Source organism: Dreissena polymorpha, chromosome 9 (genome assembly GCF_020536995.1).
Source record: "Dreissena polymorpha isolate Duluth1 chromosome 9, UMN_Dpol_1.0, whole genome shotgun sequence".
In the NCBI taxonomy this organism is placed as follows: Eukaryota; Metazoa; Mollusca; class Bivalvia; order Myida; family Dreissenidae; genus Dreissena; species Dreissena polymorpha.
Genome location: NC_068363.1, coordinates 89,533,505 through 89,554,894, shown reverse-complemented (window position 1 = coordinate 89,554,894; position 21,390 = coordinate 89,533,505). Strand labels below are relative to the sequence as shown.

At 33.7% G+C, this 21,390-nt stretch overlaps 1 protein-coding gene across 1 annotated transcript in view; it reads right to left on the bottom strand.

The window, feature by feature from the left end:
* Positions 1 to 1,014, bottom strand: part of LOC127846639 (neurogenic locus notch homolog protein 1-like) — a 12,597-nt gene extending 11,583 nt beyond the window's left edge. Inside the window, exons 1-2 of the mRNA XM_052378072.1 lie at positions 988 to 1,014; positions 305 to 321 (exon numbers count right to left, since the gene is read on the bottom strand). The gene's annotated coding sequence lies outside the window, so the exon portion shown is untranslated. The remainder of the gene's footprint in view (positions 1 to 304; positions 322 to 987) is intronic.
* Positions 1,015 to 21,390: the final 20,376 nt, after the last annotated feature.

The window sequence follows — 21,390 nt, the reverse complement described above, 5'->3', positions numbered from 1 at the left end:
TTATGTTTTATTCACTGACTAAAATTCATTCAAACATATGTAAACATACGCTCCTCGACTGAACATTTACGACGATTTAATCGCTTTGTATGTAACTTGTTTTTGAGTGAAGTGAGTTCAACGTGTACTTAGTGCTTAAAAATAATAACGCGACGGAAAGCCACATTGTGACTCATCAGTCAATTACTGAGTTGACACATAGAAGGTGTTTTATAATAACCACGGACACACAGAAAATATGAACAAACACCGTTCCTGCAACTGGTCAATTACCGCTTTCGAGGCAAAGAAGTAACAAACCAACTAGAACACTGTTCATTTCTGAAATGAAAAATCATGTCTGATTAGTCAATTATATTAAGGTTTTATATTATAAACACATTTTACAATTATATTTTATCTTTTCTTATTCGACGATCGTTAGATATGTCTTAAAAAATGAACAAATTGATTATTAATATGTTTTGCGCTTATTTGCGATATCTTTGATTCGCTTTCACGATAAGCAATTTTAGAACAACATGAAATAACGACACGTCAGGACCCAAACCAATACCAAACGCTATAAACGTTAGACCTTTCAAAACTAAAAGTAAACAAAGTCGGAACGCAAACTGCTCAAAGTGGTCAATTAAAGACTGTCATTTTGAAATGTGCATTTTTTTAGAAATCTGCTTTTAACGTGCAAAACGACGCACCGGAAAACAAGTTCTTTCATGAATACAAATGCCGAAGCGATAGAAATTCAATGAAAACAATTAGTTTCTTAACAATTTATTTCGAAAATAAAATTTTATTTTTGATATTTTTGATTTGTTTTTAAATAAAACACGATGCTTATATGGAGCTCAGATATTAGCTTAATTTTTTTTAATAAGCTTAAATATAAAATATTTCAGTTTAAATAAGTAGCAGATCGAGCAGATAGGGGAATTAAAGTTAACACAGAGGCGTTTAATATGGGAGTGCAAACTAAATTGTACATACTGCTGAAGAACCTTCCCAACAGCCCAACTCCAGTGTAATTGCCATGTATAAGAGATAAAGTTTATGTATGTCATTGCTTATCTAATCGACCTCGCAGAAAATTAGTGCATTAGTAACGGGAAATTAGAATATGCCAATAAGTTTAATTATCATTGTCCATTAAGAGGTCATGACAATCGTACAAATTTATCATACAAACCAACCAAACAACAACCGATGAATTAACTGAATGAATTGGATCAGCAAACCACATATTTTCATAAACCGAAACATTAAAAAAGTTATTTACTAGTTTATTCATGTACAATTTCTTCAAGGAACAATATAAGTCCTACTTGAATACTCGATCATCAACTATAATGTAATGAATCATAGTCACATAAATCGTAAATTCTATCTTATAATGAGTCATCGGTGCTGTGTCACAATTTTTAAAAAGTGCTGCCTTGCCGTAAATAAAGGACCATTATTCTAATAATGATTATATCTTCGTATAATATAAAAGCATTATTTATATTTATATAATTATTTATTTATTTATATGAATCTAGCGAAACAATTTATTTATATGTACGCAAACAATACCAATCCTGTATGTGAGACAATAAACACTGATTATAAATGTTGTTTTTGAATATAAATAATGTAAAAGAAAATACACGATTTTCTGATAATTATTGGCTAACCGAACAGCTAATTGACTCCGGCCAGTGATAGCATATTTGTTCCCTGAATCACAACCAGCCCAATGTGCGAAACTCGCTTATCATCGTCTTCATCCGCGCATGCTCAAATACGTTACATGTAAAAAAGTCTAAATTAACTTATAATTATATATAAACCGTTGGTTTCGTCGATGATCGCATATATTATAAATCATATAAATTTTGCCCATATTATTATAACATAAACCTACAAAGCGCAGGAAAACAAATGGAATAGTACTATTAGTTGTTAATTTGATGCGTATTTAATGCTGTTGTATAACGAACAACCTGGGCGATGGAATTCAGTTATCTTCAAAAGTTTCAAATAGTAACAATTAATTTATGGATACCGTTTTGAAATTCTCGTAATACGCTTGGTTAATTATAAGATCGATCCCTAGATGCAATAATCTGCAATAATCTCCGGGTCGCTGGGAGTTGCAACTGGTAAAGGCTTTTTAAATGTAAGCCTGGAAACCAGGCGGCACTTTAATATGTTATATGAGTCACATTTAGTACTTAAACAATTTTCTGGCATCAAATTAAACAAACAGATCATAAATATATCCCCAATGCGCAAATTTAAGCAACTTACGTGATACGATGTGCGTCCAGAAGAATGATATTAATGATAGTATCTAACACGTAAGAATACATTTTTGCAAAGGACAACGATGGGTATTTCGATTTTGAAAATATGATACTTAATACATCGACTATCTCCGGAAGCTCGATCGCGTGGCAAAACAACCAATCCTAGTACATCGACTATCTCCAGAATCCCTGTAAGATATATTGAATTGTTAATTAAGAACTTCCGCTTTCGGTTTGATAACGGTTTTTATTAAGATTTTGTTTATGCATTTTTGCACACTAGACACGCAAATTGATGTCTACGGTAACATGTATAATTGTGTTTGTTACGATGTATCAGGTTAAGTTAACTCGATATTTTAGACGTACTAGAGACTATCTTTTACATGGGTTTTTGCTTTAATCAGGAACAACTTTGAGCTGTACTTATGTACTTATGTACTCAAAAAAAGCTCAAAGAATTTTAGACGAACTAGTTCAATCCGCTGCCAAAAGAAATTAATATGAGTTTTTCAAAATATACCAAACAACGATTCTCCAAAGAAATAGATAGAACATTATTGTCCAGATTTTAACGCAATTGTGATAAAAACAACTAAATTGCACTATAACTACTTTTTATCCGACTGTTAACAAAAGATTTACGGACAAAGTGCCGCGTTATAGCGACAATTAAAAATCGATTTATGAGACTTCTTAGTTACGTGGACAATCTTGTGTAAAGACTTTTCATAGTAAAATTATTAAAAAGAAAGTTAAAAACATATCAGAAAATAAACAATGAGTTTTTCCTCTGATATTCGGATCAAAATGTTGTGACCAAATGTTAACAAAAATATGTCAAAACTTCAATCAGTGAACATGCCCCTTTTAAGTATTCAGCATGTATAGTCTTATTGAAACGTGGTTTCTTGCGAATAACAAAACGCGCATGAATCATTGTAAATGCAACGTTATTTGAGTAAATTTGTCATTTCGACGCACTCCGTTATCACCAAATGTTTCTAAGAGGCCCTTATATCCGCCATTTAAAGAATGCAACTTGTAACGCAAGTACATTTGTGCCATTCGATATATCACTTATATTGTGATTGAATTTAAACGAAACACATTGACACGTTTGTTATATATTTCGTCATGTTTTTTTGCATATGACATGAAATGGTGATTCAACATTTCTGTAGTGAACTAACTTGTTTACTTACATCCAATGGGTGCCTTTTTGTTTGCCAATTTGTAATACTATTAAATATCAACTTATGTTCATTTAATGATATTGATGTGAAAATAAAGGATTTCATCCTACAACTAAATGATTTTATATAACAAATTACGACCCATTGACTAAAGTTAAGTGTTATTCAACAGGTTGCGTTATTCAAAACCTGCTATGGGACTACTTTTGTTTTCCTAACTCCCATCGTTCATTTGTTCTTAAATTTGGATTTATACATGAATAGAATATTTGATTTCCAATTCAATATACCGTATAAATAAAAGCCGTAATTTTTCAATCTAACGCAGCGTTTCTTTAAAATTCTTTAAGCTAAAGAGAACACAAAAAAACTGAATCTAACGGGGCATTGAACTAGGTTCTCCCGCGTGGTGTCAAAACACTCATACCGCGACACTAAAGAGCGTCTACAGGATAGGTTAGAAAAGACCATTTTGTTACAACACCGCTGACGAAATCACTTGATTGCGTCAATCAGGTCAAGGACGATTGTGTCTGGAATCGTTTTAATTATAACGATTGATTGTTTACGGTGGATTATAATAAAACATTGTGAATAACAGTGTTGGAATATATTACTCGAATGAACTCGGTGAGACTGAATTTTCGGTTTCTTTAAATGTCGAATGTACTCAAATTAAATGTCGAATGTATTCAAATAAGGCAGTGTTTTGTTGAACAATTGACGGTGAATTGTTTTTTGCCTTATCGAAGGATATCGATGTTGAAGGATAATTTCTTTGATGAAAGTTCCTTTGTCAGTCGATCAAATAATGTCTATCCACACATAATAGCCTGCTTACAGCAAGTGCTTTAAAGTGCAAAATATTGATGGCGATGAAGTAATATATATTTTATAATGGGTGCAGACTTTTTCTGGAATTTTCTCGTCATGGAAGCAAGCAAAACTTTACGAAAATAAACATAGTTGTTATACAACTTTGTTGAACACGAACCACTAGATCTTTGACTTTTGTATGCCAGGGCCAGGAAAACGTGTGTAAAAGGAAGAGTTGTTTATAGACTAAAATTAACAATATCGGCGGGGATAACTGCTGAATAATGCTTTACGAGAAAGTTCAAATTGGCAGCACTTTTTCGTTGGGGGGGGGGGGGGGGTGGGGGGGGGTGGGGGGGGTGGGGGGGGGTATTTTGCAGTGATCAAACTAGAATTTTAGTTTGAACAAACCCGTATGTATTCTAAAGTAAGTGTGTAACATTTGAAATGCTGATTAAATTTGAATCAAGACATATAGCGATAATTTGTCGTGTTACTCTGCTTTTGCGTGGATTTATTAAAGGGACATTTTCACGTTTTGGTAAATTGACAAAATTATATAAAAAAATGTTTCAGATTAGTACATTTTCGATGCTGTTATGATTTTTGTGAGAAAACAGTAAAGCTTAACATTTATCTTGCTATAGAATATCCTATATATATGCATCTTTTAACGATTTAAAAACCTGAAAATTATAAAGCGTTGCAACGCGAAACGATTGCATAATTTGGAGAGTTCTGTTGTTGTCGTTATATTTTGTGATACTATAAGAATTGCTGATACAAAGTATAAAATACGTAACTCATTGTATGGGCTCGGATGGCCGAGTGGTCTAAGCGATAGACTTTTTCCCCAGGGGTCAGTGGTTGGAGCGCAGTTGAGGGTTCCGTTTTTTTTTCTTTAATTGTATTCGTGTTTTTTAATGGAGCTTTTTCGACCTAATGTTTATATTATCAATATAAAGCATTCAATGACAAACTTCAATACATGCCAAAATCTGTGAAAAGGCCCCTTTAAGGACTTTTGCGAGTGGCGTAAACGGGAACGATCACAAGCAATTATGATTATTGCAGATTTCACAGTATTACAATCAAGATAAAAATCACTTATATACTATTTACGGCAATACATTTTTGCACTCGAAACTGTATTAGTTTTTACAAAATTAGCAAACTCTAGATATGCATGTTATGATGAACCAAACACAGTCAATTATTTAGCCGCACATTTTCTCTAACAACCAAAATAAGTTTTTAAGTAGTTCCGCGTTTAATGTAAACAAGCTGTAGATGCACGAAAAATAAAAGTTTTAAAAGCGATAGTTTCTATATGTACAAAGTGTTTCTTTTATAGTTTTTTCAATTGTAAGACATACACAACACGATATCAGGAATAAATAAACATAAGATACATTTTATTTATCTGGGAATTTCAAGCCTCTAAAGGAAAATAATTGATTAACAATGATTTGCACATGTACGCTTTATGGTATTACATTTTTGAAGTTTCACTGAAACGACAATTTTCGAATCTGAAACAACTTTTTTTTTAATTTTGTCAATTTACCAAAACGTAAAAAGGCCACTTTTAACGACACCATCGAAATACATGTTAACGATATTTACAAATGAAAATAAATTCAAACGTTAATTTATTTATTTCAAATAGTTATAAATCAATTGTCCGTGAAGACAACTACACGTAAACGTAGCCCCGATATTCGTCCTTGTAGGACTGTGGAATCTGGATAATGGCGCCGTTGGGGCACCTAGGTTGCTGGCAGCACAGCCCTGCCGGTGGGTCCTCCAGGTGGCAGATGGGTGGCAGGGTGTCCCAGTTCAGACACTTAGAATATGTAACCACCTTTTCTATATCAATGGCTTGTAATGCTCTTTGCACATGAAATAGCGTATATGCCTTCTTAAAAACATTACCGCTTAAAAGACATCGAAACTTTAATGGTGTTAAAAAAAACCGCTAAGAAACATTAAAGCAGATCAAATGAGTAAACGACTCCGCCGGTTGTTGCACTACAAATGATGTCAGATTAAAATGCGTACAGCATATGTAAGAGGTATGTAAATAAATGCAAAGCAATAATATGAACCACTCACAGAACATGATTCATTGTCAGTTGAACACGACCCGTATAATGTTTTATTATTTAAAACATTGTAATTATTTTCATCTATGAGTCAGGGTTTACTAAAACTACGAAAACACTCAACGGTTATGATCATGGATGAATTCCCTTTAAAAATGGATTTCGCGAGTGTTCATTTATGCATATGCACACATTAACAAAACGTAAAAAAGTAATATTGCACATATCTCATTAAAGTGAATATTTGTTTGCAACTGGGTACAAGTTAACATTTCATTTTGTTTATTTGAATTGTTTGCAGCATCGCTCTATTCCTAGATCACCGGTTATTGACGTTTTTTTATTTAAGTAAAGAAGGCGAAACCAGCCTTTAAACCGTGATATCTTCTCAATGTAAAGTTCTATACTTATTTATGTAGCATTAAATATTATTTCCACTTTTATGGCCAACGTCCATTGTCTGTTATGTTACTTCACCGTCATAACCAGCACAGATAGCCTGAACCCAGTCTGAACTAAATAACCATTCATTTTGGTAGGTCGATCAGTCATTTCAAGGAAACTAAATCTCAGTGTCATCTCACTCCCTTTTTAACTGCTGAGTTTATTGCTGATACTTTAGATTATTATTATTTAAGACAGTAAATATTTTAGTTGTATATTCTGTAATTTTTACACGTAACAATCTATCAATTGTATGTTTTTTGGTGAATACACTGTACGATTGGTTTAAATCAATCATATTTTTCAACTGACAACTGTTTGCACTGAATTCCGAAAATAATTAAAATGCACCATCGAACCAAATAGTAATTCTTTGTCTTGGGACAACTTTTAAAACACCTAATGTATTAATTAATATGTGTGAATCTTTGTTTCTGTTTTTATTTGATTGTGTGAACATTTGTTAACATGCTAGTATCCCAAGCCCGTTATATTTATCTTTTTGTTATGAAATTTATGTTGGGTGTTACAGAATTCCAATATGCGTTGTTAAACAAACACATATTGTATAAGCTTTTTCACTCGATCACAACATAAAACAAAACTTTGCTGATTTGCATGTTACAAGACTGTATATGTCTAATAAAGTAATATTAAAATGAATAAAACAAATCAACAGCATGCAACCATTGCCAAAAGTAATAATCGAAGCAGATATTTCTTGCACGAATGTAATTATTTCTGATGTCATTGGATTTTTTGTCAACACTGATGTCTATACATGCTTAAAATATGATTTTGTATCGCACGAGTGTTTCCATTACAAAACAAAAAATGAAAACGCTTTGGATGAGAGGAGAAAATAATGTAGTCTTGGAATTGTATGATATTGCACGAAAATAACCGCCTTCTTTAAATAATCCGTTTGATATATGTTGATGATATCGGCTAATGCTCGCAAATACATTTATAAATGAATATTACTCAGGCAGTTGTATGTGCATCAGCTGCCCTGGGACGTATTTTGATGTATCTAAACCAATAAACAATTTAGCCAATGTAAAACTCGTTTTATTGGTAACAATAATTATATACACGTCTGTGTTTGATCTAGCCATGAATGTAATACAATAGTCCTCCGTCGTCAGTCATAAACTTTGATGATAAAAAACGAAGTGTTGTCGTACTGCTAGAAAACTCGAGACCTTTTCACTATATTTCTTATAGCAACTTCAAATGGTTTCATTAAAACTGAGATAACTTTTATTTAAATCATTTTTGTAATTAACGGCTTAATATCACATAGAACATATACTTGTCGATTAAACCGAATCGACTGCTTTCTTATACCAGGCAAGCCCATCCATTATTAATTTAAAAAAAGTTGTTTTACTTAATTAATAACAATCGAACAACAACTTACGCCAAATAGTTCATTTGAATAACGTTTCACGATTAGCTTTAGAAACAGACGTTAAGACGTAAAAAACTGTTATAAAATTGTTGATAGATCGTATCGAACTCGAACAATTAAAATTCGCTAAGCCTTTATGTGGTATTGAGGTTTGGAACGCTATTTAAGTTAGTGAACATTGTAATACACGTGCATTATTAATTCAAGAGATTAAATGCGTGTATTCGTGTATATGCATATAACAATTTAATAGCAATGGATATTTGGAAGAAGCAAGACGTTTTCATAACAATGATGTTGGCTTTCCTTCTAATTGTTGTGAAGTTCGAAACAGTTGGTGAGTTATTTTATATTATTCACCTTCAACGATGTCAAATCGGCTTTCTAAACTTGTACATGTCGAAAATATTGTTTTGTTTCCACTTAACATTGTTTTTTGTATATATGTGTAATGAATTACTTTAAACTAGTATTATTTTGCATCTGCGCATTGTGGTGATACATGTCAATTTTATGTTTCCACTGACATAGCCAAGTCGTGACTTATGGTGAATTTATATAATTTAATAGCATATTCTTCAGTAATAAATCATCTAAAGAAACATCATATTAACATACTGATAATTTATGAAATATGATGTGTTAAAATAGCGCGTCAATATAAACTGAATACTGATGTTAAAACACCTGTTGATGTCTCAGAACCTGTTTCACTGAAACAAACTAATATGACGCCTGAAATTTTGGTCTTTGCATACTCGCAGGAAAATGGAATAATCGAACTAGCTGGCAAAAAACCTGGAATTTACGTGTGTGAAGTTAGCCTATTTAGCCTATTTAGCCTATTTAGTACAAAGGTTGAAATATACATCCTATTTAGCCTATTTAACAGCAATTTCAGCCTATTTAGCCTATTTAGCCTATTTAGAAAGTTTTGTACAAAGGTTAAAAAATACATCCTATTTAGCCTATTTAACTCCCTATTTAGCCTATTTAGCAAGTTTAGTACATACGTAGACATATACAACCTTTTTAGAATATTTAGCCTATTTAACATCCTATTAGCCTATTTATCATATTTAACAGACTTTTCATCCTATTTAGAAAGTTTAGTACAAATGTTAAAACATACATCCTATTTAGCCTATTTAGTCTATTTGACAGCCTTTTAATTAGGATCGGAGCCAGGTGCAACCTATTTAGCGTATTACGCGACATTTTTGCCTGTGAGTGGGTATGCCCTTTTAAGGGCCCCTTTCGGACGAACAAGAGTTATCCCCCGGAAGAGACCTAGTGCACGCTGACCAGCCGGCGACTGCCTATCGGGCTGAACTAGTTTCGGTCGGGATTTTTAATTATGGTCGGTCCCGTGCATGCAGCCTATATAGCCTATTTCTCGTATGCGTCATTTTAATTAGGGTGCAGCCTATTAAGCGTTCCTTTTGTAGGTGTAGTGTAACCATGACTCACACATACACGCATGCGTGGCGTTCTGGCTCCCGGAATCTGGTTGGCGTTTTGGCTCTCGGATTCTTGTTTACTGATATTTCTTCGCGCATGAATGCTGGCTCTCGGATTTTGTTACTGTTATTTTTGCGTTGCTATTGCTGAGTTCTTGACAAAATTAAGTGTAGTTCATGATGTGCAATTGGATATATATCTAACTTAATTCAAAAAGGCCAATTAAACAAAATACATGTGCACCATCGTGCACACTGTCACGCCTTTAGAAATGTATGTTTCAGCATTCAATGTGATAATGGGTGATGATCCTGTTCAGATATTTGGTTGTAACGTGACATCTCAAAGAATCAGGGATACGAATGATTTTTCGGCAATAAATTAGACTATCGCACGGTGTAATGAATTAATTCCAACCAGGCGAAAGTCTGTTACGATGCTCAGTCGACAAAACTGACAGTAAATAACACTGTTGACGCTTAATTATATAACTTTACCTAAATGACAGACGACACTTTAGACATAATATAGCAACGTCTGCACGCCTCAAATGTTATCTGCTTTGTAGCATTTTTATCAGCGAAATCATGTGCAGTTTTAAATGTGTGACTGGTGTATAATGTATTTTGGATTCACGTATCGATGCAATGCAAAATACTAAATTGTGTTTATTTAACGAATCTACTATCTAAATGGTGAGTCATTTAGGATGAGCTCATTTTAAGCTCAAAACCTTGGTAACCGTCCGAACGGAATTCATGTCCGTTTTAACTAGTGTAGGGGGGACAGTACCACGTGTTTTGTAAACATGCATATTATGTCATCATCTTAATATGTCATGTCATATTATATCATCTTAAAAAAATGGTTATACATGTTAAAAGGTACAAACAAATTGTATCCAGACAAACGGCACCCGGCAAATCGGCTCCCTGCGTTTTTGACATTCCCGGACAATGGGCTACTCTTAAAGTTGTCCACTGGGATAACGGTATTTTTATTTTTAAGTTGTTTGTCTTCCGCTATTTTGTATTTCGCTTTTGTTAGTTGTCTTATGTTGTTGTATAGTGTGCGCGTTTTTACGAAATGGTGTACATTTTCATTTGTTTTTGTTTTAGTTTAACGTGTATCTCGCACGTAAGAAACTGTTCTTTGTTAAATAACAATAACTGTCAAACCATTTGGGAGATATTTTTTTTATTTTCATTTTTATAATGTTCATTTGGGCTCATAGTTTTGCAAAATACTTTCACGAATTAATATGAATGAAATCTGTGGTACATTTTATTTCGTCATTTATAAGTTCGTGAGTGTTGTTTATTATATGAGTATTTTCTTTAATAGAGGTATGGAATTGCTCAACCAGACTCGAGTTGAACACAATTTGAGACTTTTCTACGTATTCTGGTAGTTTTTCTTAGTTTTAGCTTTACCAATACTATTCAATTTTATTTATTACAACTATGTATGTATTGTCTGACAATTCGTTTCGAATGAACATGGTCGGTCCGCCGCTGTAGCGCCCTTTTTTGTCTCCGAAACGCTTATTGCCAGGTAAATGAAAACTGGTGTATCCACCAATGACGACGTTTATCTGCCGTTTGCTGTTAGTCCAGGTTTCAGATAATAAAATAAGGACAAATAAGGTCATAGTTTTTTACATAACATAAGTCAACATCATCGATGTTCCGCAGGAGTCCATTAGCATTCCACGTTTATATACGTAACGTCCCCTCTTTGTCCTATTTAGTAACTTCATTTAACTTGCTGCTTGCGTTGTCACGGGATAGTAGATTCGCGCCGGCACTCTTCACATGCTTTCTTTTCTCTGTAAAATAATGCGCTTTTCTTCCGTCTTTGTTGGAGCACTGCTTTAGTTTGTTGTATATCAACGCCTATACCGGCTGATTTTAATTCACCGGTTTTGGTAATGGCGGTTATCCGAACTAGCCCCCGTTGTTGATTATAGCGAAATTTCATCACAATTGGTCGGTTTTCCAGGTTACAATATACTAAATACTTTTGGTGTTCAATGCTATACCCTCGAAAAACAAAATCTTCATTTATTTGAAGACACAATTCTCTGTACGGGCACTTGCCATGACTTTATTTTTGAATATTTCTGTGTTCAGGTTGTATACTACAAATTCACTGTTTTGCTTTTAGGTTGGAGACTACATGAGACTTTGACAAATGGCGGGAAACCATCATCAACTGGAGAGATGCCGGTAAAAAGATGACCATAAAACAGTGACCGCTGATTCGCATTGAGTTCTTTCTTACATACTGGATGACCTATCTTTTGTATTGTTTAAATCATTGTGGCTTGGAATGCTCTTTAAGAAAAGGCATGGCTATGGGGGTGTCTACGCGCAAAAGTTTGACTTTATTTTTTGTTTAAGTTATAGCTTTTACATTGAATTTGTGTAGGAAATCTTTTGGTATATTGTGACCTCCATTTGCGAGTTTTCCTAATCCCAGAATCGATAAATTGACCGCCGCCATATTGGCTATCACGTGACCCGCTACTGAAAACGGTACTGAAGAATTTGGCAGATTACAGCGTAATCATAGTGTACACCCGCTTTATTCCAATAAACAGTACTTAATGACTTCGCACAGTAGGATTGAAAACAATTGAAACATGAAACCAAGTGTCGATTTGTTAAACATCGTTAATCAATATAAGTTAAATAAGAAACATACACGCGAGATTTATAAAATATGTGTCTCTGCAACAATATTCAGTGACATGTTTAATGATAAGTTTGCTTTTTAAGCAGACCTTTAAGGAATGCCTTTGTATAAAATTCAATGGTTTCTTAACGGAATAAAATTATTCAATTAAAATTATAAAGTTTATAGAAATGTTTAAAGTCTGAAGAAAACGTTGTGATCTTAGCGTAAATAGTGTCGAAAATATTAACTAAATAAACTTGAATAGTTCCAATTGTGTTCTGTAGATTTCCTAAACTCGGGTCTTTATTTAGTTTTCTTAATAAAGTCTAAATTTACGATAAAGAAAAATAAAAACACGAAAAAAATAAGTGATTTTGCTTCGTTTATAACAGGTGATTAATTTCAGTAAGATAAAGGTCTTGAAAAAAAAACACATCAGCGATAAATGAGCGAACGAATCCGCTAAATGGGAGGCGATGTCCCAAGTGTGGATTAAAAGCGTTTATGGGTATGCCCGTGACACCACATGTCTGCACATGTGTACATACCGTAATTAAGATAACATAGCACGTGTCGCCTTTAAATAACATGTTAAATGACAATCAAGACCATATTCTTGCCAGGGACCTTTACAAAAAGGTCCCTGATCATGCTGAATTTTATTACTCTTCAATGAATGCAGACAAACCTTATTTCTACTAATTACGTTAAACCTTATCTTAAAAAAAACACGAACGATTATTTGATTATCTGGTCAATAACAGAGACTATTTAAATCTTCAAAAATATTCGATTTAATCATTTCGTCTGCTTGTTTTGTCCAGGGACTTATACAAACACAATCTCTTGCACGACGGTTACATTACATTCACCTCTGTGTTGGGCTCAGAACGGACTACTGATATGAAAGCGTGTCATTCATGTCCATTCTATACATAGATGGTGACGTCACTTCGTTATTGTCAGTAAGACCGGTGTGTACACAATGATTCATGTCATGATCATTCCAAGCGTTCATCATTGAGGTTACAGTATACTAAACAATCTCTTGCACAACGGTTACATTGCATTCACTGCTAAAAAGAAAACCATCTCATACCATGATATCTTATATCAGTTTAAATTAATTATTATAAAATTGATATGTTTTTTGTTTGAGACAATCCTTAAATTCTTGAGAATATTAATCATCACGTGTCCGTTCGTCCCTAAAGCACAAGTTGAAATGTCAATGCCTATTTACTACGGATAGGCATTTAATTGGGTTTCTGGTCATCCAAACTTTGTTAAAGAACACATTATTCCAAAATACAACAATAAACAGCACATTTATAATATAAACAAAAGTAAAATATCTCTCAATATTTTGGCTACTTTCGTTTCATTGCCAAGTCAGTGCGTTCTCTCCGTGACATTGTTTCGCTTTTGAACAAAATAATACAAATTCAGTATAAATTGCTTGCATGACATAATCGTTCGTGTAGAAAACTACAAAATATGGTTTAAATAAAAGTATTTTCCCGAAAACCTTAAACCAATATATTAATCCCTGAAATCCGTTATTGCCCTGTCGACAGTAATGGAAATATATCTTATTTGAACAATAGTTAATATTCAGATAAAACACTTGATCAATAAACAAAAAAGAAGGTAAATACAATGTAACTTCATGATGGTCCTGTCTGTTATATCGCGATGTCCAACATTTTGAGAATCGGCTATGCCTTCCGAACATCCGTCGAGCACGATCACTTGACAACATGTTTAAATCTGAATGCTTTCTTAAGTTTAAAACACGTATAGCTAGTATTTTACCTTTATATCTCGGGTTACAACAGCACGTAGTGACACGCAAAAGAAGTGGATTAAATGCAGTTACGTTTATTGGCAGAGTCAGCAAATTCATAACTTTAGCCTTATGCTTAAACAAATATACGCAATGAAGCGCGAACAGTGGATATGTTTCGGTTGCGGTTTATTTTCAGCATCAGCAAATACTTGCGTATGTCCATATACTTAAATAAATATACGTAAGGACGACTACACAAATGAAATGCTAAACAAAATATCTTTACATTCATAGATCATTCAATGAGTACATAAATTAATTATTGGTTTACAAGAACAGTGTTATTAAGAAGAAACAAAGAAGCTAACTGGCAAGGTAATCATTTATTTTTAAGACTGTTGATCAATTAAGAAATAGTTTTTAGTTGGCTAGTTTGTAATGCACATCATAGTCGTGAACTTGTGGGTATTTAAAAACGATTTGTTAAATTTATACTATATTCTTATATATCGAGAATGCGTACATAAACAGAAGTGTTATTGTGATTTAATCATGTTACTGCTACATAATTTGCATTTCATGTTTTCTCGAGCGATCTAACGTACTTTCGCTTGATCCCATATGAATTTTGTGTCTAATTATGGTTCATATTGAGCCCACATGGGTTTGCTGTGTAGGAAACCACATGGGCTTCCTATTTTAGTCCGTAATGGGCTTATATTGCCCAAATTATTAATGTTTTGTCCCCTTTGGCACCCATATGAAACCTTTGCTGAGGTCTTGTCCATTTTTTACGTACACGAAGTTGCTTGGTAGGAGCATTTGTGGGCTTTCAAATCGGTGCCTAAATCAGTTCACTTAAGAGGGACCCGTGTACTTAAAGTCATGTTTTGAAATTAGATATGGGTACCACACTTGGGGACGTGTTCTGGGACCTTGATTGGCGTTTTTGCGTTGAACTCAGATTGGCTTTTTGCTTGATCCTTAAGCGACTAAGCATGTGACACATATTGTCATTTTGCCCATTTAAGCCCATTCGTGCTACATACGGACATGCTCAGATTGGCCATCGGGCTTTTAAGTTGGGTCCTAAATTGAATATCTTAACAGGGACTCAAAAATGGTCTCATAAAGGCTACACAATGTAAATTTGTCACAGAATGGGGCCTTGATCTATTTCATTCAAGGTTTAATCCATGTCGTTCCAAGTGGGATTGCCAGCAGAGAACCATATTTGCTTACTGAACCAACATTTGTTTAATTGAATGGTTCCATGTGGGCCTAAATATAATATATGTTTCACATAAGAACATTTGTATCTGTAACGATATATAAGCCCATACTAGACACATACGGGTTTGCCTTTTGTAAGGATATGTTTCAAACCTTTCCCACTTAACCTTATACATTATTACTTAGAACTCGCAAAGCTCATTTAGGGATGGGGGTATTACAAGCTATTTTAAGCCTTTTCAAAAGTAGTGCGCTCATATTACGGTGGTCTGTTGACCTATGGTTACGTTTGCCTGATTCAGCTTGTTAACAGTATTAATTGATCATTACTATGGTTTCAAGGTTTCATGTGTGCCTCGCCATGTAAACCTTTCTTCAACTCGTCGCATATTATCAAGTACACAATCACACTATAATAGTATTCGCTATATAACAGCAAGGTGCATGATGTCTGGTCAAATGGAATGTGACTTTGAGAGTGTCAATCTTTTCCTAATATGACCTGGTGACCTAGTTGTTGTACCCCCTCGAACGTACACGAGATAGCAGGTGAGCTTAAAACAGGTTACTGCACTGTGGTAATGTAGTATGTCGGACTCGTTGTAAATATCATTATGAACAATATATATATGACGATGAAGAACATACGTCTGAACGATTTCCGGTACATCAGACATGGGATATGTTAGCCTATACCGCTGTTTGAGATGCGTATGAGCTAAAAGAGTTTTTCCAATATTCATCGCCAAAACATAATCAAACCAACAATAAATCTTATTATTCAATGTTCGAAATCATTTGTTATCAGCATCTTGGTTGAAGAGCAGTATATAATATACATATCCACTTGCATATTAAGTACCTATAAACCGTGAAGACGAAGCTATTCTGCATTTATTAAGGACTGCACGGTTCGGTGTTTTTAAGCGGCACACAATCTATTGATTGTCTTAAGATATTTTGGTGAGATAGTTTGGGTGGGCATGTTAGATATACCAAACTGTTTACTTAATACAGTACAGCTGTAATTGGTGTTTTGAGATGGCTTTCTGTAACGATTCAAACTGTTGGTTTTTTTTCATGCAATATTTCAAGGGATGTAAATGTTACAAGTTTCAAACCAGTGCGATTAACTCTCTTATACTCTGGGAAACGGGTTTAAATGCAAATGCGATGTATAATACTGTATTAAGAGATTTGCAGAATAATTAAAGTCAAACTTAATAACAAAACATAGTATTTCTCTTGCAGCAGAAGACATATTAAACTGTGTGTGGTTTGGTGATAGCTCATCCAGAGCAATTCACCTTTCCCATCAAAAAGTTCATCTGTTACAGTACTAAAAAATAAATCTTTTCTATTTGAGAAAAAATTAGTCGGAATGTACTATTTAAAAGTAAAAGATAGGTTATATGGTAGTTCTAAGAATGGCCTATTGTTTGTTTTCGGTGTTTTCATGGATCGATGATAACATGCGACAAGACAGGCAACGACTAAGTACGCAAAATCAGTCGAATCAGTTTTCTCGTTTTACATGACCCCTATCTTGATAGCTGACCTTATTGCGGTAGAAGGCATAATGCAGTATTCGTATGTCGGTAATTAGCAGCACATTCGCAAATCTGTTTTTCTTAATCGAGACACTATTTACTACTGCTATTCAGTTGAAACTGTTTATATGTGTTTGGGGTCATTGAGTACGAACATTTAACAAGTTCCAAACTCATGACCAATACTATAGCGGAACTATGTCCCATTTAATGCTTAGAAATGCAGGTATCTGAGGTGTCCGAACTTGATTTACTTTTTTTGTTATTGCAAGCTTGCATGGTGATATGGCTTTGCGTTGCATTCGGACCTGTCGGATCAAAGAAATTTTCAATGTTGCTTAAAAAGCGCTGTTAAAGACGTTAACGTCATTTGTTTTCCCGCGTCCATTTTGGCGCGAGTTCATAATTTCAACGTTTTATTGCGTCTACGTCATATATTTTGTAACATAAACAAGAATACAGTTACTTGTTTTAAATCGAGGAACCAATTATCGGTGAATAATTTAGTTTTTGTATTAAATGTAATTATAATAAGGTTGTGAAAATATGTTATTTATAGCTCCTTTATAGCACACTGTTTTAAAATATAACATATTATCGTTAGCCATTTAGATTTATAATTTCAGTGCATGAGAATGACATGCTTAAACATGGTTCTATATTTGGAAGATTTTGATTGTATTTTTACATTATGTTGATTATTCTCTTGCAGAGAATCGGTAGCAACGCTATCAACGGTTGCAACGGGTGTATGGATTAATAAATAACGTAACCGATACCGCATACTCGACTTCGTTTTTTTATGTTAAGGACAGGAACTGTTACCAGCGCAATCGATTATTCGCAATAACTTCATTTAGGATAAAGGTATTGTGCTGATATTGTATTCCTTGGATGTCTACATGACATCTTTGCGTGGGATTACATTTGGGGCAAGTCGGGTTAAGAACACGGTTATTAAAAACAGAAAAAAGATTTCCACGTAATGCCTTGACTTGTTATGAAGGTATATTTCAGGAAGTGTGTATATAGGAAGCTTTCATGCAGGCCAAGAATTGCTTTTTAGGCCCCTTGTGTCGAGGGCAAGGTGAAGATTTCTAGTATATGAACGATATGTATTCTTTCGAAAATTAGAATCAAAAGGGTATTTCTGACATATTAGGAAATCCATTTCGGCTTAAATGAAGTAACTTTCTGAAAACAAAGTTTCTTCTATGAAATTCCGAAAAAAACCAATAGCTCAATAACCGAACCACAACCATCATGTTTTCAATTTGGCCTTCAATGACATGCACTTCAATGTTAACGTCCCACATATGATACAAGAAAAGGCATGGGTGCGATTTTTAAAAGGCTTTGAAACCAGAAGAGAAAATGATCCCTTTAAAAATAGGCAGTACTTTTTTAATGGACAACACAAAATTAGTGAGTACTTACGAGCATTATAATGTAAACTGTTACAATTCGGTCGCCAAAAACTAAACAATTACTACGTTTTGTACGATGTATTCATTTTTTTAAATGTGGAATATAAAAAGAACTAGAATTTCCATCTTTTTCACATCAATTATTGTATTGAGTTTGGCGTTGTTTTATATTGAGAAATCAGCTTCATCTCTTGGAGCTTATTTTTCTAATACCGACGTGTTTTCTCAGAAATAAAATCCACTGGTTGAACACAACGGTAAGGTGCCGTCTCGAAATATGGTATTAAAACGTTAAAATTATATATATATATATACTTCTCCTTCAATTGTGTATAGAGATAATCTATCTAATCTATCTATTTACCTTGATATCTCTACAAAACCCTGAAGACGTACAATCGAAAGCGCTAGGAAAAAGATATTTAATTTGTTCACTGTTTGAACTATTTCTTTCTTACAAGCAATCTTATTTATAAATTTAGCTTTTTTTATCTGATTTTGGGGAAATTGCCTGGCCTTTTTTAGGGGAAAAAAATCGCGCGTAATGCCGGATTTTTGGGGAAAAAAATCGCGCCAAACGTCGGATTTTGGGGAAAATAAGGAAAGTCTTAAATAATCAAGTTAACATATTTCACTGTTTTTAAAACAAATTCAAGGCAACAGATAATTTAATTATGCAACATTATTCTATTTTCTACACTGGATCTGGTTAACTTATATATTAAAAAGATTTAAAAGTTAAAAAAAAAATTGGGGGGGGGGGCGGTGGGGAATGAGATCTAGGGGAAATTTACCAGCTGAGGGGAAAAACATCCGAGAGGAAAGGGCCGTTTTTCGGCGCGTCACAAAGCACAAAGAAGGGACAAAAACAGCTAATAGCTTTTTCTTCTAATTGTTATTGTATCCTTATAGGATCCAGTGTTTTTGAATGAACATCGTTTGTGTTTTATCATATTTCCCAACCATATATATAAAGCAAAAAGGAACATTTACTGCACCAATACGTTTTAAAAGGCTGTGCAACTCGATATGAATACCGCTTTAAATCAGCTGTGAGTTACAGAGCTACTTAAAATTGATCCAACCTATGATTTCAACAGAGATCTCTTAAAATACATAAGCATTCCCGATAAACATAATAAGGTAATTGTTTCGTTATTGATTAAACCTTCACGTACAAATTGCGGTTTACAAATGATTGCTTGAAATTATCAATCAAACGTTTAAGGATACAGAGCAGTGTTGACGAATCGCCCCTAAATTCGTGTTGAAGCTCGAATTCGACACAATTAAGAAATCATATTTTAAAATAAGAAAGCGCAAAGAAAAATAGTAACCAATCCTTATTAATTTGCGCTATTTGATAAATTCCAGTATTTGCTAATCGACTTTAATTATACAAAAGTGTTAAACCAGTGTTTAAAAAAAACACATAGAATATTTAAGCTTTGATTTAAATTCTATGTTATTTGAATTGTGGATCTTTAAATATTGTAAACACGACTCACTTACAAAACCATAATATGTATTGACTGAAAATGTGTTATCTGATTGTATTTCGCCCTATTATTCACGTGACACATTTGATATTTAGCACCCAGATTGTCATTAAACAGCTGGCGAGTTGCCTGAATTTTCGGAAAATACCAAAGGGTGTTTTGCTTATATTAAATATCACCGATTACGTATACAGAGTATACAAACCAACTCAACATTTTCAGAAAACACAGGTCAACATTGTATTGGAAAAAGCCTAGGCTGAATCGTCTTTAAACGATATGTTATCTCAATCAACTGTTTAAAGCTATTAGTGTATGATTAGAGGTATTAGAGGATATATTAGCAATCTAGCTTTCTTACAAAGCATTGAGTAATGTTTATATAAAGAGATAGTATTTGGAGAAAAAAATTGAGCGAATATATTGTTAGGTTTTACCTATGAAAGTTTAAGAAAATGTTGTCAATGTGTTGTTAAGGTACATCATTAAATGAAACGTTTGAGGTGAATGTTATTTCATTCAGTGTGGGTCCTAGAAATAGTTAAACTTTAAAAATAAAAATAAAAAGATAAGTGTCATAAACATTCTAACAATAACTGTTGCTTTAATTATAAGACAGTTAGTTGCACAAATCGGAAATGTGTGGACCTTTGCTAGTCAACAGTTTGATCATGTATGTGAAATTCTTGCCCGGGGGGGGGGGGGGTAACTTTCAAAATTTTAGGGTAGGGGTGTCCCGCCGAGACTTCCAAAATGTGACCCATTTTTATACCGGAACTCTGATAAAGTAGACTCATTTTGATACAAGATTTTTGTAAAAGCATACCCATTTGTATACGATACCATTGACAAAGTGGACCCATTTCAATACAAGAAGTTTGTTAAACTGGACCCATTTAAATACTAGAATTTGATAAAGTGGACACATTTCATACAAGAATTTTAATCTCTTTCATATCAATACAGTATACTTATTGAATTTGCTATTATATCTTGCCCGCTACTAAATTTTTTTTGGTACCCATTTATATACAAGGATGACATTAATCATACCCATTTTGATACTGAAACATTCAAATCTATATGCATTTATTTACAAGCAAAGTTCTGATTTCAATACCCATATCTATACTGAGATGCTCAAAACCATACCCATATCTATAATTTAAGTAAAAAAACACAACCCATAAAATCGGCACACCCCCCCGGGAATTCTTTTTTCTAAGCGTTGAACATGTTAAATAAGTTAAACATGTATTCCAATAATTAATCTGTATTCGTAAATACAAAACGTTTGAACCCTTTTTAGATCTTCTAAGTAATTCAGAATGGTTCGAGATAAAGGAGGTATACGCTGTATTTATATGCACGAAGAAACGAATTATAAACCGCCATATTCAATTTAACATGCAACTTTAATTTCAATATTTAGATCAAGGCCACCTTAGTTGTTGTGCAATCGCTATTCACTTGAAGAACGCATGCGCAT